Source organism: Piliocolobus tephrosceles, chromosome 10, assembly GCF_002776525.5.
Source record: "Piliocolobus tephrosceles isolate RC106 chromosome 10, ASM277652v3, whole genome shotgun sequence".
NCBI classification, from domain to species: domain Eukaryota; kingdom Metazoa; phylum Chordata; class Mammalia; order Primates; family Cercopithecidae; genus Piliocolobus; species Piliocolobus tephrosceles.
The window spans coordinates 26,414,760-26,433,875 of NC_045443.1; the positions used below are offsets into that span (position 1 = coordinate 26,414,760).

The 19,116-nt window shown below is 40.1% G+C and overlaps 1 protein-coding gene across 8 annotated transcripts in view; it reads left to right on the forward strand.

The window, feature by feature from the left end:
• SSPN (sarcospan) overlaps positions 1-19,116 on the forward strand; it is a 111,703-nt gene that overhangs the window by 16,569 nt on the left and 76,018 nt on the right. Inside the window, exon 2 of one of the 8 annotated variants that reach the window (XM_031936291.1) lies at positions 5,400-5,612. The exons of 6 other annotated variants lie outside the window; for them this stretch is intronic. The gene's annotated coding sequence lies outside the window, so the exon portion shown is untranslated. Of the gene's footprint in view, positions 1-5,399; positions 5,613-15,525; positions 15,570-19,116 lie in introns of all 8 variants that reach the window. One more of the 8 variants, XM_023209050.2, reaches the window with a different exon arrangement.

Genomic DNA, 19,116 nt, shown 5'->3' on the forward strand with positions numbered 1-19,116 from the left:
TTCTTTTTTAAGTTGCCTACGGTGCTCAGAATCTGTGTAGGAAGAAAAAAAAAAAATCAATGATCGAGCATAAATTCAGGCCAATAAAGATAAACTATAACCCATTTTAATTTTACTGGAACTCAAATGACATAACTTATCATCAATATTTTACAACAGTGATCATGAATTTGCTATGGATATTTTAGCTACTTCCAAAAACAAATAGTAATATAATAATTTTAATTCTGCATATGATACCATATAGCGATTAATTAGGTTTAGATGTAAGTGGTGGTGTGCTGGTAAATGTTTAACTGGTTCTTTATGAAAAATGTAGTGTGTGCCTAAGTGCATGTGTGGGTATGGTTTATTATATGCTATGTTATTATAAATAATGTGTAGCAAAACACACACACATAAGAATAAAATATATATTACTCCTGTGAATGCCATATAACCAATTGATTTTCACTGAATGCTTTTATTGATTTTTGCTAAATTCTTTTATCTCTTGCCAACCTAAGAGCGCGATTAATTCGCAAGTGTAATTCTGACATTAATGTTGATGGAAATTTTCCTTTATGTTAATGATTAAGGTGAAAGCCAAACAATGAAGACATTTGTTAGAACCTCATTTATTCAACATTGATATGAGCAACGTTTTCACTAAATCAGGTAATAATTTTCACATACTGGGAAAATATTTCCCCATTTTTGTGTGCCATTCACAATGTGATAACTATAAATGTGACACTTTAAATGGAATCTGTCTGATTAACATTTTCTCTATCTCTTTTTTGAGTCCAACAATTGGCAAAATAATAAACTTGTGGCACTTGCCAATTTCCATGGTGTAAATGCTCACACCACTACTAATGTGACATCACGGACAGTGGAGTTAGGACAATATAATAGATGTAATAACTAATCTCAAGAGCAAATAGTAAAATGTGGTAAATGGTAAGATAATAGTAAAATGTGGTAAATGGTAAGATAATAGTAAAATGTGGTAAACAGTAAAATAACAGTAAAATAATGTGGTAAAACGACTGGGAACTGATGGGCTTTGGGTATTTATTACCTTTGTTTTTACTGTAATTTATTTAGTGGTAAATTTTTATAACTTAATTCCTAATAGTATGGAGTCCCAGAATGTTGGTCCTGTGTTTATCAGCAATTTATGAAGCAGACACTCTTTGCCAGCACTAGGTGCTAGGGCTATAAATATGAATAAGGCCTGTCAAGATTTGAGTTTTCCTGGATATGCTCTTGCCTTCCTCTCTTGTCTACTTTTCCTCCCTGAATGATCTCATCCAGGCTCGTGGTTTCATTATCATCTTTATGCTGATGATCCCAAATTTATGTTTCCATCTCTGCTTTTCTACTGCAAGCTCCAGTCTCATAAATTCCACTTCCTACCTGATAACTCCTTTTGGATTTCATATAGTTATTTCATGAAATATAGTTGATTTTAGAAATGACTACATGAAATCATGACCATTCTAGCCTGGTACACCTTAATGTCCATGTTCTGCTCCAAACCCATGTAGTCTTCCTCCAGTCTCCATCATTCTCAGTCAGTGACACTACCATGAACCAGTTGATTGAGCTCTGATTTTAGGAATCATCCTTGGTCCTTTTCTTTTATTAACTTTCTACATTGAACCTGTCGGCAAGTTCTGTTTCTTCTATTCCAAAATACTTCTCAGATCTGACAGCCCTCACCATCTTCACTGCTGTCACCCTAGTCAAAGTCACTGTCTCTTATTGGGACTTTTGAGAGACTCGACCTGGTTTGGATTTGTGTCCCCACCCAAATCTCATGTCTAATTGTAATCCCCAGTATTGGAAAAGGGGCTGGGGGGTGGGGGGAGTCATTGGATCATGAGAGTGGATTTTACTCTTGCTGTTCTCATGATATTGAGTGAGTTCTCATGAGATCTGGTTGTTTAAAATTGTGTAGCACCGGCCGGGCGCGGTGGCTCACGCTTGTAATCCCAGCACTTTGGGAGGCCGAGGCGGGCGGATCACAAGGTCAGGAGATCGAGACCACAGTGAAACCCCGTCTCTACTAAAAATACAAAAAATTAGCCGGGCACGGTGGCGGGCGCCTGTAGTCCCAGCTACTCAGGAGGCTGAGGCAGGAGAATGGCTTGAACCCGGGAGGCAGAGCTTGCAGTGAGTTGAGATCCGGCCACTGCACTCCAGCCTGGGCGACAGAGCGAGACTCTGTCTCAAAAAAAAAAAAAAAAAAAATTGTGTAGCACCTTCCCCTCCACTCTATTGCTCCTGCTACAGCCATGTAGGACATTATTCCTTCCTCTTCACCTTCCGTCATGATTGTAAATTTCCTGAGGCATCCCCAGCCATGCTGCTTGTACTGCCTGCAGAACAGTGAACCAATTAAACCCCCTTTCTTTATAAATTACTCAGTCTCAGGTAGTTCTTTATAGCAATGCGAGAACGAATGAATACACTCGTATTTGTTCTTCCTGCTTTCCCTTTTTTGTCACACAGATCTTTCACACGGTATGAAGAAGGAACTCTTAAAATATAAAGCAGCTCATGTCACTTTTTTGCTTAAAATCTCTCCACTAGTTAATGTACTTCAGTTAGCTCAAAGTCCAATCTGTAGTAGGCAGAATAATGGGCCTCCATAAATGTCCATGTCCTAATCCCTGGAACCTGTGAATATATTACCTTACATGGCACAGGAAACTTTGTAAATGTGACTACATTAAGGACCTTGGAAAGGAGAGATTATCCAGGATTATCCAGGTGGGCACAATGTAGTCAAAAAGATGTTTACAAGTGGAAGCAGGAGGCAGAAGAGAATTAGAGGGAGAGGTAGCAGTGGAAGAGCCAGGTAGATGCAGCACTGCTGTGTTTGAGGATGGAGGAAGGGAGGCAAAACCCAAGGACTATGGGTGCCTCCAGAAGCTGGAAAATGTAAGGAAATGAGTTCTTCCCCAGAGTCTCCAAAAAGGAGTGCTGCCCTGCGAACATCTTGAGTTTAGCCCAATGAGACCCATGGAAGACTTCTATCTCAAAGAACTCTCAGATAATACATTTGTGTTGTTTAAGCTGATAAATTTGTTGTAATTTGTGAGCATAGCCACAGAAAACTAATACAGTAACCTGCAAGACCCTACAACTTTCTCCTCTAGATCCTCACAAAGCTGGTTAGTCATCATTTGGATTTCCAGAATCTCCTCAAAAAGACACCACCACCACTCTGTGCTTTATTTTCTTAATAGCTTCTGTGAGAATTTTTTTTTTTTACTCTGTGCTTTATTTTCTTAATAGCTTCTGTGAGAATATGAAATTGTCTTAATAATTTGTTTTTGCCTTTATACCCTCTTACCATACACATACCATTAACATATAAACTTCAGGAAGTCAGGGACCTAGTGTATCATTTTCATCCAGTAAACATTCAGTGAACATATGTTTTAAAAAAATGAATGAAAGAAAACAGGATGTCTTGCTCAGGATATGCACCGTCTATGGGAGAGAAGATGAGTAAAGCACTGATTACACAGCAGTATAATGAAGGCTATAAAAGGGACTCATATGGGGAGTCACAGGCACCCATAGGAAAAGCACCCTGGCAGGCTCTCCAGAGGAATGACTATCGGGCACAACCTTGAAGAGAAAGTAGGAAGGCAAAAGCCTGGTAAAAATGAGCAGGTGGATTTTCAGGCAGAGGATGTTGGAGGTTGTGTAAAAGAATACACAGGTATTAAAGGAACTGCAGGTGATTTGGTTACTCTGGAACCTAAAATGAAAGGTAAGAAGGTGTCTTATCACAGGGACTTTGTATGACTTACCAAGAAATGTTGGATTTGTCTAGGTGGCAGGAAAGGGTTTTAAGCAGTGCCAGTTTTGCATTGTGGAAAATGTATTCTGATGACACTATTGATAGTATATTGGAGGGGAGTAATGCTGGAGATGGGACACCAGTTGGGATGATATGGCCATTTTCAAGAAGAAAGATTGTAGGACAGTAACAGTGAAAATGGAGAATGATAGGGAGATCTGGGAAAGTATTTTAGAGGTAGGTTCCGTAGGATTGGTGACCAATTTATTGTGTGGGACACTCAGAGTTTGGCTTGGGTGACTGGACAGAGAGTAGTATCTCCAATAAGAATAAGGAATACGGGAGGAGGATATGAGACAAATTTCACTGTGACAAGTTTGTGATGTGCCATGGGTGGAAGAAGCATCTCAGAGGAAGCTGGATTTAAGTCTGAATCTTGGGAAAGATCAGGGCTAGAGATTTATATCTGGAATGAATGGAATATGTGATACGAGTGAGCTATTTCAGGATATGGAGATTAGAAGAGAAGTAGGTTGAGGGTGGAATCCTGGGGAATACTGAATTTTACACATTGGATGAAAGATGTGTGTCCAAGAGTGAGACCAAGAAGGAATAGTCAGAGAAGAAGGAAAGAATAAAGAATGTGCTGTCATCTACAGAAATGCCTGGCTCCTTCATCTGTACCTGCAATTTAGTGAGATTTCCAATGTCACCTCTTCCAGGTCCTCTCAAATGGATTCAGTTGCTTTTCACTTTACTGTACTTTTATTATGATTGTCACATTGTATATACCTATTTTTTATGCTGGTCTAATTATCCTACTCCTAGATAGTAAACTTCTTGAAAGCAAGGACTATGACTCACTTATCATTCTTTGTAGTTCTCAGTAGGATATCATACACATATTACCTTTATGACAAATTAATATGGCCACTGAATATAGCAGATATTTTGGAAAGTAGCCTTTATTCATATTTTAAAGAAACAATAGTCATTTGATTAAGTGGTACCAAACAGCTAAGCAAAATATTTCTTTAAGATGATGGTAGTGTATCATCTTAATATACTTGATCATCATGAGCTCCTGTGTAATCATAATAGAGAAATATTAATCGCATGCTTATTATGTTCCAAGTGTTCTATTGAGTGCTTTATATGCATGATTTCATTTAATCTTCACCTATCGCTGGGCATCATTATTCTTATTTCACAGATGGAAGATATGAATCTCAGAGAGGCTGAGTAACTTGCCCAAGATAACACAGTCAGTAAAGAGCTAAGATTTAAAGCTAGACAGTGTGCCTGCAGAGCTGGTGTTCTAAGTGACTCTCGAGGGCCTTTTAGGTGACATTAGGGAAATCCTGAGCCGAGGCAGGTAGGATGCAGAATGGGTACTTCAGGGGCCTGTAAAAGGATTTTGCTAATTTAATTGCCGGGAATCAGGTAGGCATTTTGAAGTTAGAAAGAAATACTTGACATATTGGCATGTGAAGCAAATAGTTACATTTTTGTGATGTACCTTAAAACAAAGGTCCCAAACCCCCACAGCAGAAGGTGGGCAGTGGACATGCAAGTGAAGCTTCATCTGTATTTACAGCCACTCCACATTGCTTGCATTGCCGCCTGAGCTCCATCTCCTGTCAGATTCTCAGGGGAGTGCAAACCCTATTGTGAACTGCGCATGCGAGGGATGTGTGCTCCTTATGAGAAACTAATGCCTGATGATCCTTCACTGTCTCCTATCACCCCCATATGGGACCATCCAGTTGCAGGAAAACAAGCTCAGGTCTCCCACTGATTCTACATTATGGTAAGTTGTATAATTATTTCATTATATATTACAATGTCATAATAATAGAAATAAAGTGCACAATAAATGTAACGCACTTGAATCATCCTGAAACCATCGCCGCCACCCCAGTCTATGGAAAAATTGTCTTCCATGAAACTGGTCTCTGGTGCCAAAAAGGTTGGGGACCGCTGCCTTAAAACAAAGACTTGCTGATTTAAACAAATACTGAAGTAAGATCAGTTCTTTCAGCAAGTGATTTAGAATGCAGAACTTTGCCACAGTTTACCATAGCACAAAAATCAAATGCTGGCCACCAGGCTCTAAGGCAGGAACAAGTGAATTCAATGGAGTAAAAGACCCAGAAAAGAGTTTGGTGCCTAAGCTAGGAGAGTTTATGTTAAGATGTCTTGTGTTATTGTATCCCTAGTAATAACCATCCCTCCTGTTCTTTCCTGTTTATCAACCAGGTAAGGCATGGTTTTCATTCCCCCAGCATGGTAACATTGTAGCATGTAACATATACATTCTGAGTTTCTCTTGGACTGTGAGCCTCTCAAGAATAGAGCTCAGTTTTTCCATTTTTCTGTGTCAAATACAGAACAAGAGCAGGCAATGAATAGGATACAACTTATGACAATTATTGCAATATAAGGCAGATGTGAGCTCCAAGACAGTAGGAACTTTGCCGTTTTTGTTTACCTCTGATTCTTCAAGACAGATACTGAGCTCGGTAAATATTTGTTGAAAGAATAGATGGTTTTATAGCATGGTTTTATAGCCTCTTGCGGCACTTGATCAATCACTGTGTCCTGGGAGGGCTGGTGAAGGGCTCTGATTCATCCAGTGTCAGGAATGGGCCCACCCTTATGGTTGGGGGTGGAGTGAAATGTGTGTCAGTGGAGTCGGGGAAAAGTGCAGGGCAGACAACACAGTGGCATCCACTGTGCCCGGGACATTAGCATTGGTACCCTGTTAGGAGATGGCAGGACATTCTGTCTCTTACAGAGCCTCTGCCACTAACACTTCTGGACATCCTCAAGGTGCCTCCAAGTATCCAAGACTCAGTCTTGGTTTTCACTCTCGGCTGTGACTCTTGCAGTCGTGGACGTGTTCATGCAATTCCTCTTATGAGGCAGGAATGGCACCACCACCATGGCCTCAGATTGGGTGGAGATGAATACAACTCCATGTAGACAGAACTGGTGTTCCATCCTCACGCGCCTATGACTAATGCTTCTTTTAGGAGCTAGGATGGAGAAGACATAACATGATTCCTTGTGCCCCATGAACTCATGGTACAGTTCACTGCTTTGGTGCTACAGCTGGCTGGGGCAGGACTTTGTGGACCCATGTACACATGTTCACCCATTGGCCACATGCCACTTGGAAGGCTGAAACTCTGTTCCTGTTCCTGTTGACCGTTGCCCTCTCACCTTAGCTGACATTGACTTTTTGCTGCCCATGGAGCTGGAAGTCAGCCTTCCCTGATGTTGGCTAAATGACAGCAGTTGTGCTGTTCTGTAAATCCAGAGAAGCAGTTGCCACCCACCAGAGACAAGTGAAGAGAAGGGTGGTGCCTTTCCCCCTACATAGCAAAGTGGGGCGGGTGGTGGTGGTTCACCTTCTCCAAGTCAGACCTATCAAGTCTTCCCCAGAGTGTGCAACCTGCCGAGACAGATGGCCTGAGATGGGATGGATTCATCATCAGTTTCCAAGTTATGTGCAGATGGACAGTTATACTAGATACCCTCGTCCTTAGGGTGGCTTCTTGGAGCACCCTCAGTCTCACCCTCATTCTGACTCCTGTTGCGCCCGTTTCCATGTAAGAGCGGTAAGGGACATTTATGCTGTTCAGTTGTACCACCCAGAAGTGATTCTTTGCTATGAGTTGATTTAGTCATCTAATTCCTCAAAATACCGATTCACCTAAACTTTAGTATTAGTAGGAACCACAGCCTCTCCATACCACAACTGAGACTCAACAGTTCAGTGTTTGAGTGATCCTTCAAACCTTGGCCTTCAGGTGAAGACAGGCAGATCACTTGAGGTCAGGAGTTCAAGACCAGCCTGGCCAACATGGCAAAACCCAGTCTCTACTGAAAATACAAAAATTAGCCAGGTGTGGTGGCACAGGCCTGTAATCCCAGCTACTCTGGAGGCTGAAGCAAGAGAATTGCTTGAACTGGGGAAGAGGAGGTTGCAGTGAGCTGAGATCGGCCATGACACTCTAGCCTGGATTACAGAGCAAGACTGTCTCAAAAATAAAATAAAATAAATCATTATTTCCCTTTAATTTACCGACAATAAGGTTAATAAGCTTTAAATTTTATGATTTGATTGATTCAACCAAAAAAGCAGTATTTAAATTACATACTTTTACTTACAAACACACAAGGCTAAGTAATATATAAGAATAAAGCTTCGATGTGCAGTGCAAGTTTATCTCACAGGTTTTAAAATGACTGATAGCAAGGATTCAGGTACCTGAATAAAGATTTCAGGTTGGTAGGGTTTGACTCTTTTTCCAAGGATGCTCTTCAAAACATAAGCAAATTGATAAATACAAGTGGATAGGTGAAGTAAGAGTCTTGCTTAATTCCACTTTCTGGAAATATCCATATCTGAGCTTTAGCTCAGCCAAGACATCTTGTAACATATATAATAAAGCAATATGCAATGAAAGTAGGATCTGAGAAAATAAAAACAATAATTTTGGGTTTTGTTTTTCTTTTTTTTTTTTTTTTGAGACAGAGTCTTGCTCTGTAGCCTAGGCTATAGTACAATGGCATGATTTTGGCTCACTGCAACCTCCGCCTCCCAGTTCAAGTGATTCTCCTGCCTCAGCCTCCTGAGTAGCTGGGATTACAGGCACCTGCCATCATGCCCAGCTAAATTTTGTATTTTTGTAGAGATGGGGTTTTACCATGTTGGCCAGGTTGGTCTTGAACTCCTGACCTCAGGTGTTCCACCTGTCTTGGCCTCCCAAAGTGCTGAGATTACAGGCATGAGCCACCACCCCCAGCCCAGCCATCCTATTTACACATGAAAAAAGGCATGGAGGTATTTTTTGATTACTGCTTAATGCAACATCAGAAATTTTTGTGTGAGCAGAAACAACTATAAAAGATGCAGAACTTTTTTCTCCCCACTCTTCCTCTGCAAGCCTGACAATAGAAGGCTTTTAAGGGAGCAAGTGCTTGCTTTTCAATGATCTACTCCTGTCTATCGTCAAGTGAATGTGTGCAGAGCCACAGGTCCTATGGATAGGTGGTTAGGTTGCTGTAGTTTGGGGTTAACAGCAAGGCTCTCAAAATGTATGTGGGAGGGGGCAGGTGCATGCTGGTACCTCTGCATTTGCACTAATAGAATCTTCTTGTTACAAATATTGTAGTTAAGACAACATTTTGGAATTCTAGAATATATCTTAATATTTATTTAATGAGTTTAATGCTTAATTTTATAAAATAGACATGCCTGGGGATTTTTAAGACAATTGGTAAGCTTATTCTATAGTCTGGAATTCTGTTTTATAAATTTCTCTCAAGGGAGGGAACCGCATAACTCATCTGTGGCCAGCAACCCATGAATTAACATGGGACTCTTATTGAGGACCTATCTGCACAGGCCCTGCTGCCTTCCCATCCTCCCGCCAGCTGAGTGCCAGGCCATCTCCATGGCTGTGTGTGCAGCCTTACATGGGGGCTATTTTGGGGTGACCAGCTTCTTCCCCAAATTCGAATTGGGCGATTAGCCTGGAGTTGTGTTACTCTGAAGGAAATGAAGATGCTGCATAGTTTGTATTTTTGTTCTGGGCACCAATGGGGAGGAGATCTTAAATCGATTTGAATAAAATCTAGACAGTGAATAATCCTGTTGAATGCTTTAGAACTGACTTTTTGAGATAAAGATGAACAAGGCAGTCTTGTGTGATGATAAAGAACGGGCCAACACAACATGCTGCTTTACAGAGTGGATGTAAGTGAAAAATTCAAGGGTTGGAGCAGGTCATAATTCCTCTACTTAACGTTTTACGATTTTGGCATCTTGCATTCTATAATATTTTAACCCAGTTTCATCTTGTTTCAGGCATGGTTTTCTAAAACTATGTCTATATCAGGTGAAAACATGAACTCTAAAGACTGTAACATGGTGCCTTTTTCTTTTTAAAAAGCTTGCTTTATGATGAAATTCTCTCAGTTGTGCTTCTATGTGACATTTCCATTCAGAAATGTCTTGAAAATAAATGAAGATGTTATGAGAATTACAGTGGACAAAATGCCCATCCTGACTGGCTAATCTAGTGCAATTACTGATCTCATCTGTGTTATCACACTCGCAGACATGCCAGGTGCCTCCCCCAACCTTCCCCAACAACGCACACAAATGCCTGGATTTTTTAAAATCAGAAATTCTCTTTGTTCTCCATCACACATTATTCCTGTTTAAGGTTTTCAACTTGAAAAACTTCAAGCCATCTTGGATTTTAAAGTAATGGTAGATTTTTCTTCTGGAACATTTATCTTATGTGGAGAAGCACTTACTATAAATTGGTGAATACAGAGCTTACTCCCTTTACCTGATGCAATAGATTTGATGGAGTTTCTATATTCCAAGTCAACATCACTATGGCTGTTTGCTTGTGTTGCTGCGTTTGTAAACATTCAATAAAAGTCTACTTGTCTATAACTCTTGGGATTAGAAACTCTTAATTCCTTGTATTTGTATATATCTACCTTGCATTTGTATGTATCTACAATTCCTTTTATTTGTATACATCTACCATAATGGTGATTTAGGGGCACTGTGAAAGCAAGAATTATTTTTAAAATTGTCAAAGAAAGGTCAAATTCTGTCGCTAATGATTTTCATATTTTGCTCACTTTATTTGGGGGCAAAAAAATCAGCTTTAGAGCAGCCAAATACCAGACTTGAAGCCCAGCTTCCCCTTTCCCTAGTGCTGCCCTGTGGCAAGTGACTTCACCTTTCTCAGCTTCATTCTACCCATCTTTCTCTTATGAATAATCCTATCTAGCTTATAGGTTTCTTGTGAGAGTTGAACAAGACAATAAATGTACGTGTCTGGTGCATAATTTTTACTCAGTACCTGTTGCCTGTTACCATCCACAACAGCAACGAAAACAATAATAATACCTTGGAAATAGTCTGTGTGGAGCATATGCTATGATTTTTGTTAGCCAAATAATGGAAAAACCCATTACTCAATTACTACACCTTTTATTATACAGTTAACATATGTAGATTAGTAGACATGTGCATACACACATCCATACATACTGCACCTGAAATGTTTTTTAATTTTAATTTTTTTAGAGCCTTTAAGTGAACCATGATGCACCTGAAATTTTTAAGGAGAGGTTCTAGAATTTAAATCCTTTTGTACATGTACACACATACTCTCAAGGTCAATACTTCCTCACATCTTCTGAAAGGTAGGAAGAAACATGGGCACATAACTATGCTATATGGGGGACTGTCTCAAACTTGAAGATGTTTCTGGTCGACTGAACACCCTCCTAACCTAGGGCACCCATGGTTTATAGCTTCTTCTTGATTGTGTCAGGAAGGGCTCAAAGTCAAGCTCACGTTAGCTACAAGAAAGGAAGCACTTTGGAGAAAGCAGAAATGGGTTTGACTCTGGGGCAACTCGGGGATGCTTTAGTTCACCTCCCAGGTCTCACACAGCAGGCTTCCCACAACACCTGGTAGCACCATCGCACAGCTGGGTATTTTGACACTGAGCAGCAAAGTTCAGTAAAAGATTTCACTAATGTGTATGCAACGCCCTCCCAAATATGGCATCCTCACATTTCAGTCTCTTACCCAGTTCGAGTTTCACAGACTGATGTTATAAACTGGTTTCATTATTTTTTTTTTAATTTAAGCTAATGTTTTTATTTTCCCTGGAATGACTACATTGTTTCTTTGTCCTGTACATACAATTTATATATCCTTCAAAAAGAGCTCGTTTACAAGTGTGCTTTTAAAACAGAAGCCAAATGAGAAGCATTTTAAAATTTTTGTGCAAATCCTTGTACATGTTTAATTTGGGGAGTCATCTGCATCATTATAATGTATTTGCTTACTAAAAAATATTTTAAGGGAAACCCTTGAGGCCCCACAGTTGAGAATATTTTGTCATAAACCAGCATAAAGCCAAATGCTGAGTGCTAGTGGATTTTGGAAAGAGGCATAAGGCTTTCGAATTTTTTAGCCCTCTCTTAAGACCTGGAAAGGGACAGTCCTCACAGGGATTTGTGATGTATTCTGCAGGAGGATAATTTTGCCTCTGGGAAAGTCAGAGCCGGGCCAAAATCACTCCTGGGATTTTGAAGTCTGAAGTCACTTGTTTGGCTCTGCTCACTGGAGAACTCAAGAATGCTATTCATCGGCCAGTGTGAACAGTGGTTGAGAAATGACTTGCTGTAATAATCATTTCCAGAATTTTTTGAGATACAGAAATTCTTCCGCATTGCTTTTCAGGCACTGGAATGGCACATTTTGGTGGGCTTTTCAGGTGGAACTTAGGAAAAAAAGGGGCAAGTCTATGTTTTAATATTTCTATGACTGTTCTTTCTCTCAGAGAACGCTTGAGTGCCCTGTTAGTCTTTTGAACAGGTTTTCTTGGAAAAAAAAAAAAAAATTGTGCTATAATGCCAGCATGAGATCAACTTTTGTTAAAATACCTAGGCAAAACCACCAAACATTGCTAAATCCTTTTGGAGAGGCTAGAGAGAAACTGAAGGAAGTTACAGTTCATTCCAAAATATTTAGATTAGAACTGGCATTATTTCCCTATTTAGATCTCTTCTCAACCATAAAAGAAAAATCACATACATTGTGTTATTTTTCTCTTGCTGTTACCCAGCACAGCTGCCCCCTTAAAATCCTCAATTGGGTTCTAAGCTTTTCTGAGGCACCCTTTCACAGAAAGCTTTCACTATTGCATTGAAAAACAAATCATTTATTCATTCAACATCATTCAACACTAAATACCTAGTGTGTGTCAGGCACTATTCAGAGTTCTTGGGAGTAAATCAGTGAACAAAGAGACAAAGCTCCCTGCCCCCATGGAGCTTGCAGTTTAGCTCATGCAGAGGATCTAATTTACCTATGCATGACAAGACCTGATCCTCAGCATGCTTAAAGGTTCCTTATGGTCCAGGGGGATCTAGTACAAATTTCTTGTAACAGGGCTGCAGAATTTTCTAACACACTATGCTACATGTGGATAAAATAAATATATCTTAGAATTTTGTCCATACCTGGTCCCATCTTCCTCATGTGCCCCTACATGGTAGAAAACAATAACAAAACAAAGCAACTGGAATGTTTCTCATCCAATGCAGTAATGTAACCATTGCTTTTGGATAATGCTTAGTCCCTAGATTGAAAGAGAGAAGGAGGGGAAAGAGATATCATACCAGGTAATACTTTTGAATCCTGAAAGAAGAATTTCTCAATATTTTATGCTATTCATAATTCAGTGACTACAAACACAATACACTTTTAAGCCTCATCTGCATTCTTGACATTTCCCTCATCATTTTCTTCATTCTAGGCAATCCACAAAACCCTGATCTGTCACATTTGCTCCTTTCCATGGTGTAAATAGTCCCACCATGGCTAATTTAAAGTAACCGATGTGAGGTCACTGCTTGCAGGAAAGATGCGCACCAGCTTACCATTATGTAATATTTCCACCAAACAGATATGTAGCCATCAATAACCTCAAGATCACAGATAACAATAAAAATGTAGTGTAAGTAAAACAATTAGGAAGTGATGAGTTTTAGGCATGTGTTACTTTTGCCTAATATAATTTATTTAATTGTAAATTTATAACATTTAATTTTTAATAACAGCTATGTTTAGCAACTGGCTTGCAAAATTCCTGACAATTTAATAATCAGCTCTCAGAAGTCACTATGTCAGGGCAAAACCACGGTAATCATAAATGCCATCTCTCTTTCCCTTATCACTCTATTTTAATCCAACAGCCAATCATGCAGACTCTACCTCCGAAACGTATCTTGACCACTTCCCTACTTTAACAATAGTTCTTATCACCCTCACCACTCACCTGTATCCCTGCAATAGCCTCTAGCTGTTCTCCCTAGTTCATTCCTTATCTGTGTCTCATAGTCCACTCTCCCACACAGGAGCCAGTCATATTTTTAAAATATATGTACCATATCACTTCTCATCTTAAACCGTTCAACGTCTTCCTGTTGTTCCTAGAAGAAAACTCAAGCTCTTACCATGCCCAATAAGGGCCTATCTTATCTGGCTGCAGCCTGCCTTCCAACTTCATCTTGCCATTGTCTGACTCAGCACTTCATTCCAGCCATGCTGGCCATTTTTCTTCTCCTAAAACATACCTGTTGTGTAGCTGCTTCTGGGCCATAGCACTTGTTCCCTCTGCCAGGAATGCTCTTCCCCCACAGCATTCCAAGGCTGGCTCCTTCTCATTGTTCAGGTTCTAGCTGAAGTATCATCTCCTAAACGAAGTCTGTCCTGCCTATTTTATCTAAAGTGAACCCCATTCTCCATACCACCACTCTCTGTCATATTCCCTTGTTCTCAGGAACTCAGGAAAATTAGCCTCTAAGCCTCAGTTTTCTCATTTGTTAAATGGAAGTAACTGTAGTGCACATTCCTCATAGGGTTGTGAGGATCAAACGATTTAATATATGTAAAGCACTTTGAACCCTGCTTGGATCTTTTAAGCACTATCTATATAAGTTTAGCTGCTAATATTATCATCATCATTTTTATTGAAGTATTATTATAATCTTCATTATTATTGGAGTATTCAAAGTACCTATCACTGTCTAAGAATATTTTATCTATTTGTTTGTTTTCTTATTTCCTTTCTCCTCTACTGGAATTTGAGCTGCATGAGAGCAGTGACCTTGAATGATTCATGCCCTGCTGTGTTCCGTCACCTAGAATAGTGCCTGCCACACACTAAGTACTTAAATATTTTTTGAATGAATGTGTGCGTAAATGAATAAACACAAGAACTGGTGGTGACACCATTCTGAGCCTTGGTTTATTTTTAGAAAATGTGATTAAATGTGATTACAGAGGCTTGCAGTCAGCGTGGTTGGAAGGACACAACCTTTTTTGTAGGTGGTGGAACTTCTGGACTCCTGTTGCATGTCTGTTGCAAGGTCTTCCACGAATTCTGGTTTCTGGTCCTTCTTGAGTGCTGAGTAGCGGATGTCCCAGTGGTCCCAATCATCAGGAATATTGTGGCTATGCTTAGCTCTCATAGTGAAGTCTAAGTTGTGAGAACTAGTAGCTTATGGTTCCTCCTGATGGAAGGATAGTGCTTAATAAGATCCAAGCAGGGTTCAAAGTGCTTTACATACATTAACTCATTTGATCCTCACAACCCTATGAGGAATGTGCACTACAGTTACTTCCATTTAACAAATGAGAAAACTGAGGTTTAGAGGCTAATTCTCCTGAGTTCCTGAGAACAAGGGAATATGACAGAGAGTGATGGTATGGAGAATGGGGCTCACTTTAGATAAAATAGGCAGGACAGACTTCTTTTAGGAGATGATACTTCAGCTAGAACCTGAACAATGAGAAGGAGCCCAGAAGCAGAAGAACTATGAGCTATGATTCCTGAAGCAGCCAAGGGCAAGGAAGTTGAGTGCCTCTGAACATTTGTTCTGCTCAATGAAAGAACTCAGTCATGGGGTACCCCTTGTGGAAAAACTTGGAGCAGCCTCAGAAAGACTACCATCCTTTGCTTTTGTAGTGGTTACATTTAGAACAGATATGTGCAACAAACCTATGGCAAAAACCTTATCTTGGGCTTGCTTCTCTTGAACCTGAGCAGTCACTCAAAAAGGCACTATGAAAAGGCCCATTTCTATATTTTTCACTTTTCATTTAGGTCCCTGATATGTCAAAAGATGACAGCATTCATGAAGATTTTCTGTAAGTCACCCTCGGTTGATCTGGAATACCAAGTTGCTCTACTCTACAGTAAGCTTTTTGAGGACAGCCCATGTGTGTTATTCACCGTTACACACGAGTACCTAGCGCCGAGCCTTGCACTGAGCGGTAACCTATAGATACAAGATAGACTTCCATGTTCAGAACAACATTGTGTTAGAGTACGGCACCTGAAATCTTAGCAGCCGGGCCTTGGTGAAACTCTGTAGAGTTCCAGGGAGATCCTCCCTGCCTCCTTCACCAGTGCCTCTTAAGGAGGCACTAAGCAGAAAGGAGGCAGGCTTTGGAATCAGACAAATGTGGCTTCAGGTTCTGGCACTAGTTAAATGACTTAGGGAATGACTAATTATGTGACCGTGGGGAAGTTACTTAACCTTTCTAATTTATAAAATGGGAACAAATGGTACCTGTAAAGATTAACTGAGATAGAGTAGGTAAATATTTCAGCTGAGAACCCAGTATCCTCTGTACATTCAATTATTGTTGATATGAATGTTATGGAGTGTTTTCCGTTTGTGTATGATCAGCATGCAGATTAAGGGGCAGAGAGGTCTAAGGCAGAGTAGAATTGGGCCCAGGAACATGGGGCCACATCAGATCCTGGACCAGAATCATATGAGGAAGTAGTGGGGTTTGGGCCCAGGATTTGAGGGATGGTGATGGTAGTGTATGGTGAGGAAGCTGGGCATGACAGTATAATAACAGACAAAAGAGCCTATGGAGCTCAGGATAGATTGATTTTTATAATGGGAAACTGTATTAGTAGTGATATCTAGATCTCTATCAGATTACTAGAGAACATCTATTCTTTACTGAATAACGACTTTTTAGGGGGAAAAAAGCAAAACTATGTTCTATGAATATCAAATGAGAAGAACTTGGCAGATGGCTGCTTTTAAAGTTATAACTAGTGTATTCATGGTATACAGCAAGGCCATTGGGTAATGGCCGTGAACTTCTTTCTTCTTAAATTGGGTAAATCAAATAATAGTGAATCACAAGTTAAAGTTACTTGTCCAGACTGATCAGGGAAAGGTGAATTAGAAGATGAGAGGGTGAAAATTAAAGAAGAAACAATTACCAACACGGAAAGGAGGGCTGCAGATGACAGGGATGGGAGCACGTATCTGGAAGTGGAAGGGGATGGTGTTGTGGACAGAGGAAAAGAGCAAAAGATCATTAAACCTTCAATAACATAAATGTGACCCTCACTTTACCCTTAAATGGTAATGGCACACAACCTGAAAGTCTCAAAAGGAATATGCACGTTAACTTTAAAAGAGAGTCTTCAGGCACCTCAGTAATAGACTGATGACCACTGGATGGTTTTGTTAATATATGTGTAGGCAAGAGAGTAATTTGGCAGAAAGAGGAAGAGTTAATCTGAAAGAGGAAATTTGAAGTTAGAAGAACATGAAGGCAAATCATTCATGATAAATGTGAAGGAAAGAGCAAGATTTAATTATGAATCAGGGGCACAAAAAATAGAGCTAACATTAATGGCCACTTACTGCACACGAAGTCCACTGTGCTAAGCCTTTCCCAGGTACCATTACATTGTTACCACAGCAACCTGTGGGGTGAGCCCTGTTGATAGCTCCAGTGAACAGGGCAAGTCAGTAGTTTCCTTGTGATAGAGCTGGCAGGTAGAAGTTCTGAATTCTGAACCTCACCTCTCTCAGACAAAAGCTCCTGTGTGTAACCATTCAGCTGAAGTGCTTGCTCAAAAGGCTGAGAAAAGATGATGAAGAAGATTGGGAGCAGACTGAGAAGGAAAGTGCAAAGAACTTTGATGGTAAAGAATCTTAGAATGAAAGTAAGACATGGCAAAGAACAAAAGGAAGAAAGCATATCTAAAGGAGTAAAGAAATTAATATTTCTTGGCCACCTTATGTGATTAAGATGCACAAATACAATCTCCTTTAGTTCACACCAGAACTCCGTGAAGTACACATGACTTCCGTTTACACAGATGAGGAGATACAAGTTCAGAGAAGTCACCGTTAATCACATAGCTCACAAATACCCGAGCCAGGATTAGAACTGCTGTCTGCAGCATTAGAAAGCCCACAGTATTTTCATTCGAACTTGGGAAAGGAAGTGCTAAGCCAGGGTGTGAGGGAACAGAGATGGCATCTACCTCGAATGGTGGGGTAAAGATGCAAATAAAGCATGACTAGAAAGACAAAAAAGGGAAATGAGAAAGGGAGGACCACAGAGTGATAATTAGCCTCACACCACCTGTTCTTCCTTTGAAGAGGTCCCTCATCGAGGCTGAGTAACAAACAAAGCAACCGAGTCGCTCAGAGAGGCCGGCGGATTCTTCCACTGGTCATCGCCTGGAATGTTCACTGACAGCGAAACATGTGATGCGGAGAAACCCCTGACAATGACAAGAAAGATTCCAGACAATGGACACACTGCTGACTGTGACAGAAGTTTCATAGAAAATAATTTTTAAAAGGGACAAATATAGAGAGCAGCTCAGGAAGACACGCTCTGTAAAGGTGGTTGGCAGGAAGTACGGTTGCTGTAGAGGACACAGCGAGACATAGCTGGACATGAAAAACAACCCTGTGAGGTTTGTAGCATAGGTTTGTGTATCACGGTTTTGCATATGAGGAAACTGGCCCATAGCGTTTGAGGACTTGCCTGTGGTGCCTGAGTTTTAGAATCCAGGTGTCTGACTCTAAATCTAGTGTGCTGAATACTGTACCATTTTCATTTAAACAAATATATTTCTAATGGTAAATTTGAGGTATCATATATTGGGGGAAAAGGTTTAGAGCAGGGATCTTTACTTTGTTCTATACAGGTAGCTCTTTTCAGATGCTTTTTCATGTTTAGTAAAAACCACTCTGCTCTCCAGATGAATGGCATTCAGCTCACTCTTGTTAGTGCTGTTTTGTTTGTGGTAGCGTTTTCCAGGTGCAGATTCATAGCACTTTAACTTTGTATTGGCTAATAATTAACAAAAGTGGCTGCTGACTTCACAAAGTGATTGCAGATTTTACTGCAAGTTCTTTTGTTTGCAACTGTCTAGGATACAATGATCATGTGGAAGGCGGTTCTTTGGTGGCTAATTCTATACCATTAATAAAGTAAACTGACTCTGGGAAATACATTCTCACTCTTGGACCCTGGAGTCTTGGTTTTACACATAAGCATTTTTGAGTAAATTGGAGTGAATTAACTTTGGTCCATTCATATTGGATCAACTCATCCTCAGGCCCACAAAAATTCACATTGGATATACTGTACTCATAATTATCAATGCCACGCTGACACTCTCAGGCTGTTCAGATGACTCATTTTGCTTCTTTTAAAAAAAGTCTGGAAGAATGCTCACACATACCCAGATTATTGTGCTAGGCCGAAAACACTAGAAATCATGGTCAAGGTGACTTTGAAGTCTCTGTTAATTGTCTCTAGACAGTTCATGGCTATATTCTATACCCCTGCTTCATTCTGCTTTGACAAAATGAATATTTCCCAGTTTTTGATTAGATTTAAGTGACTCAGTGACGCT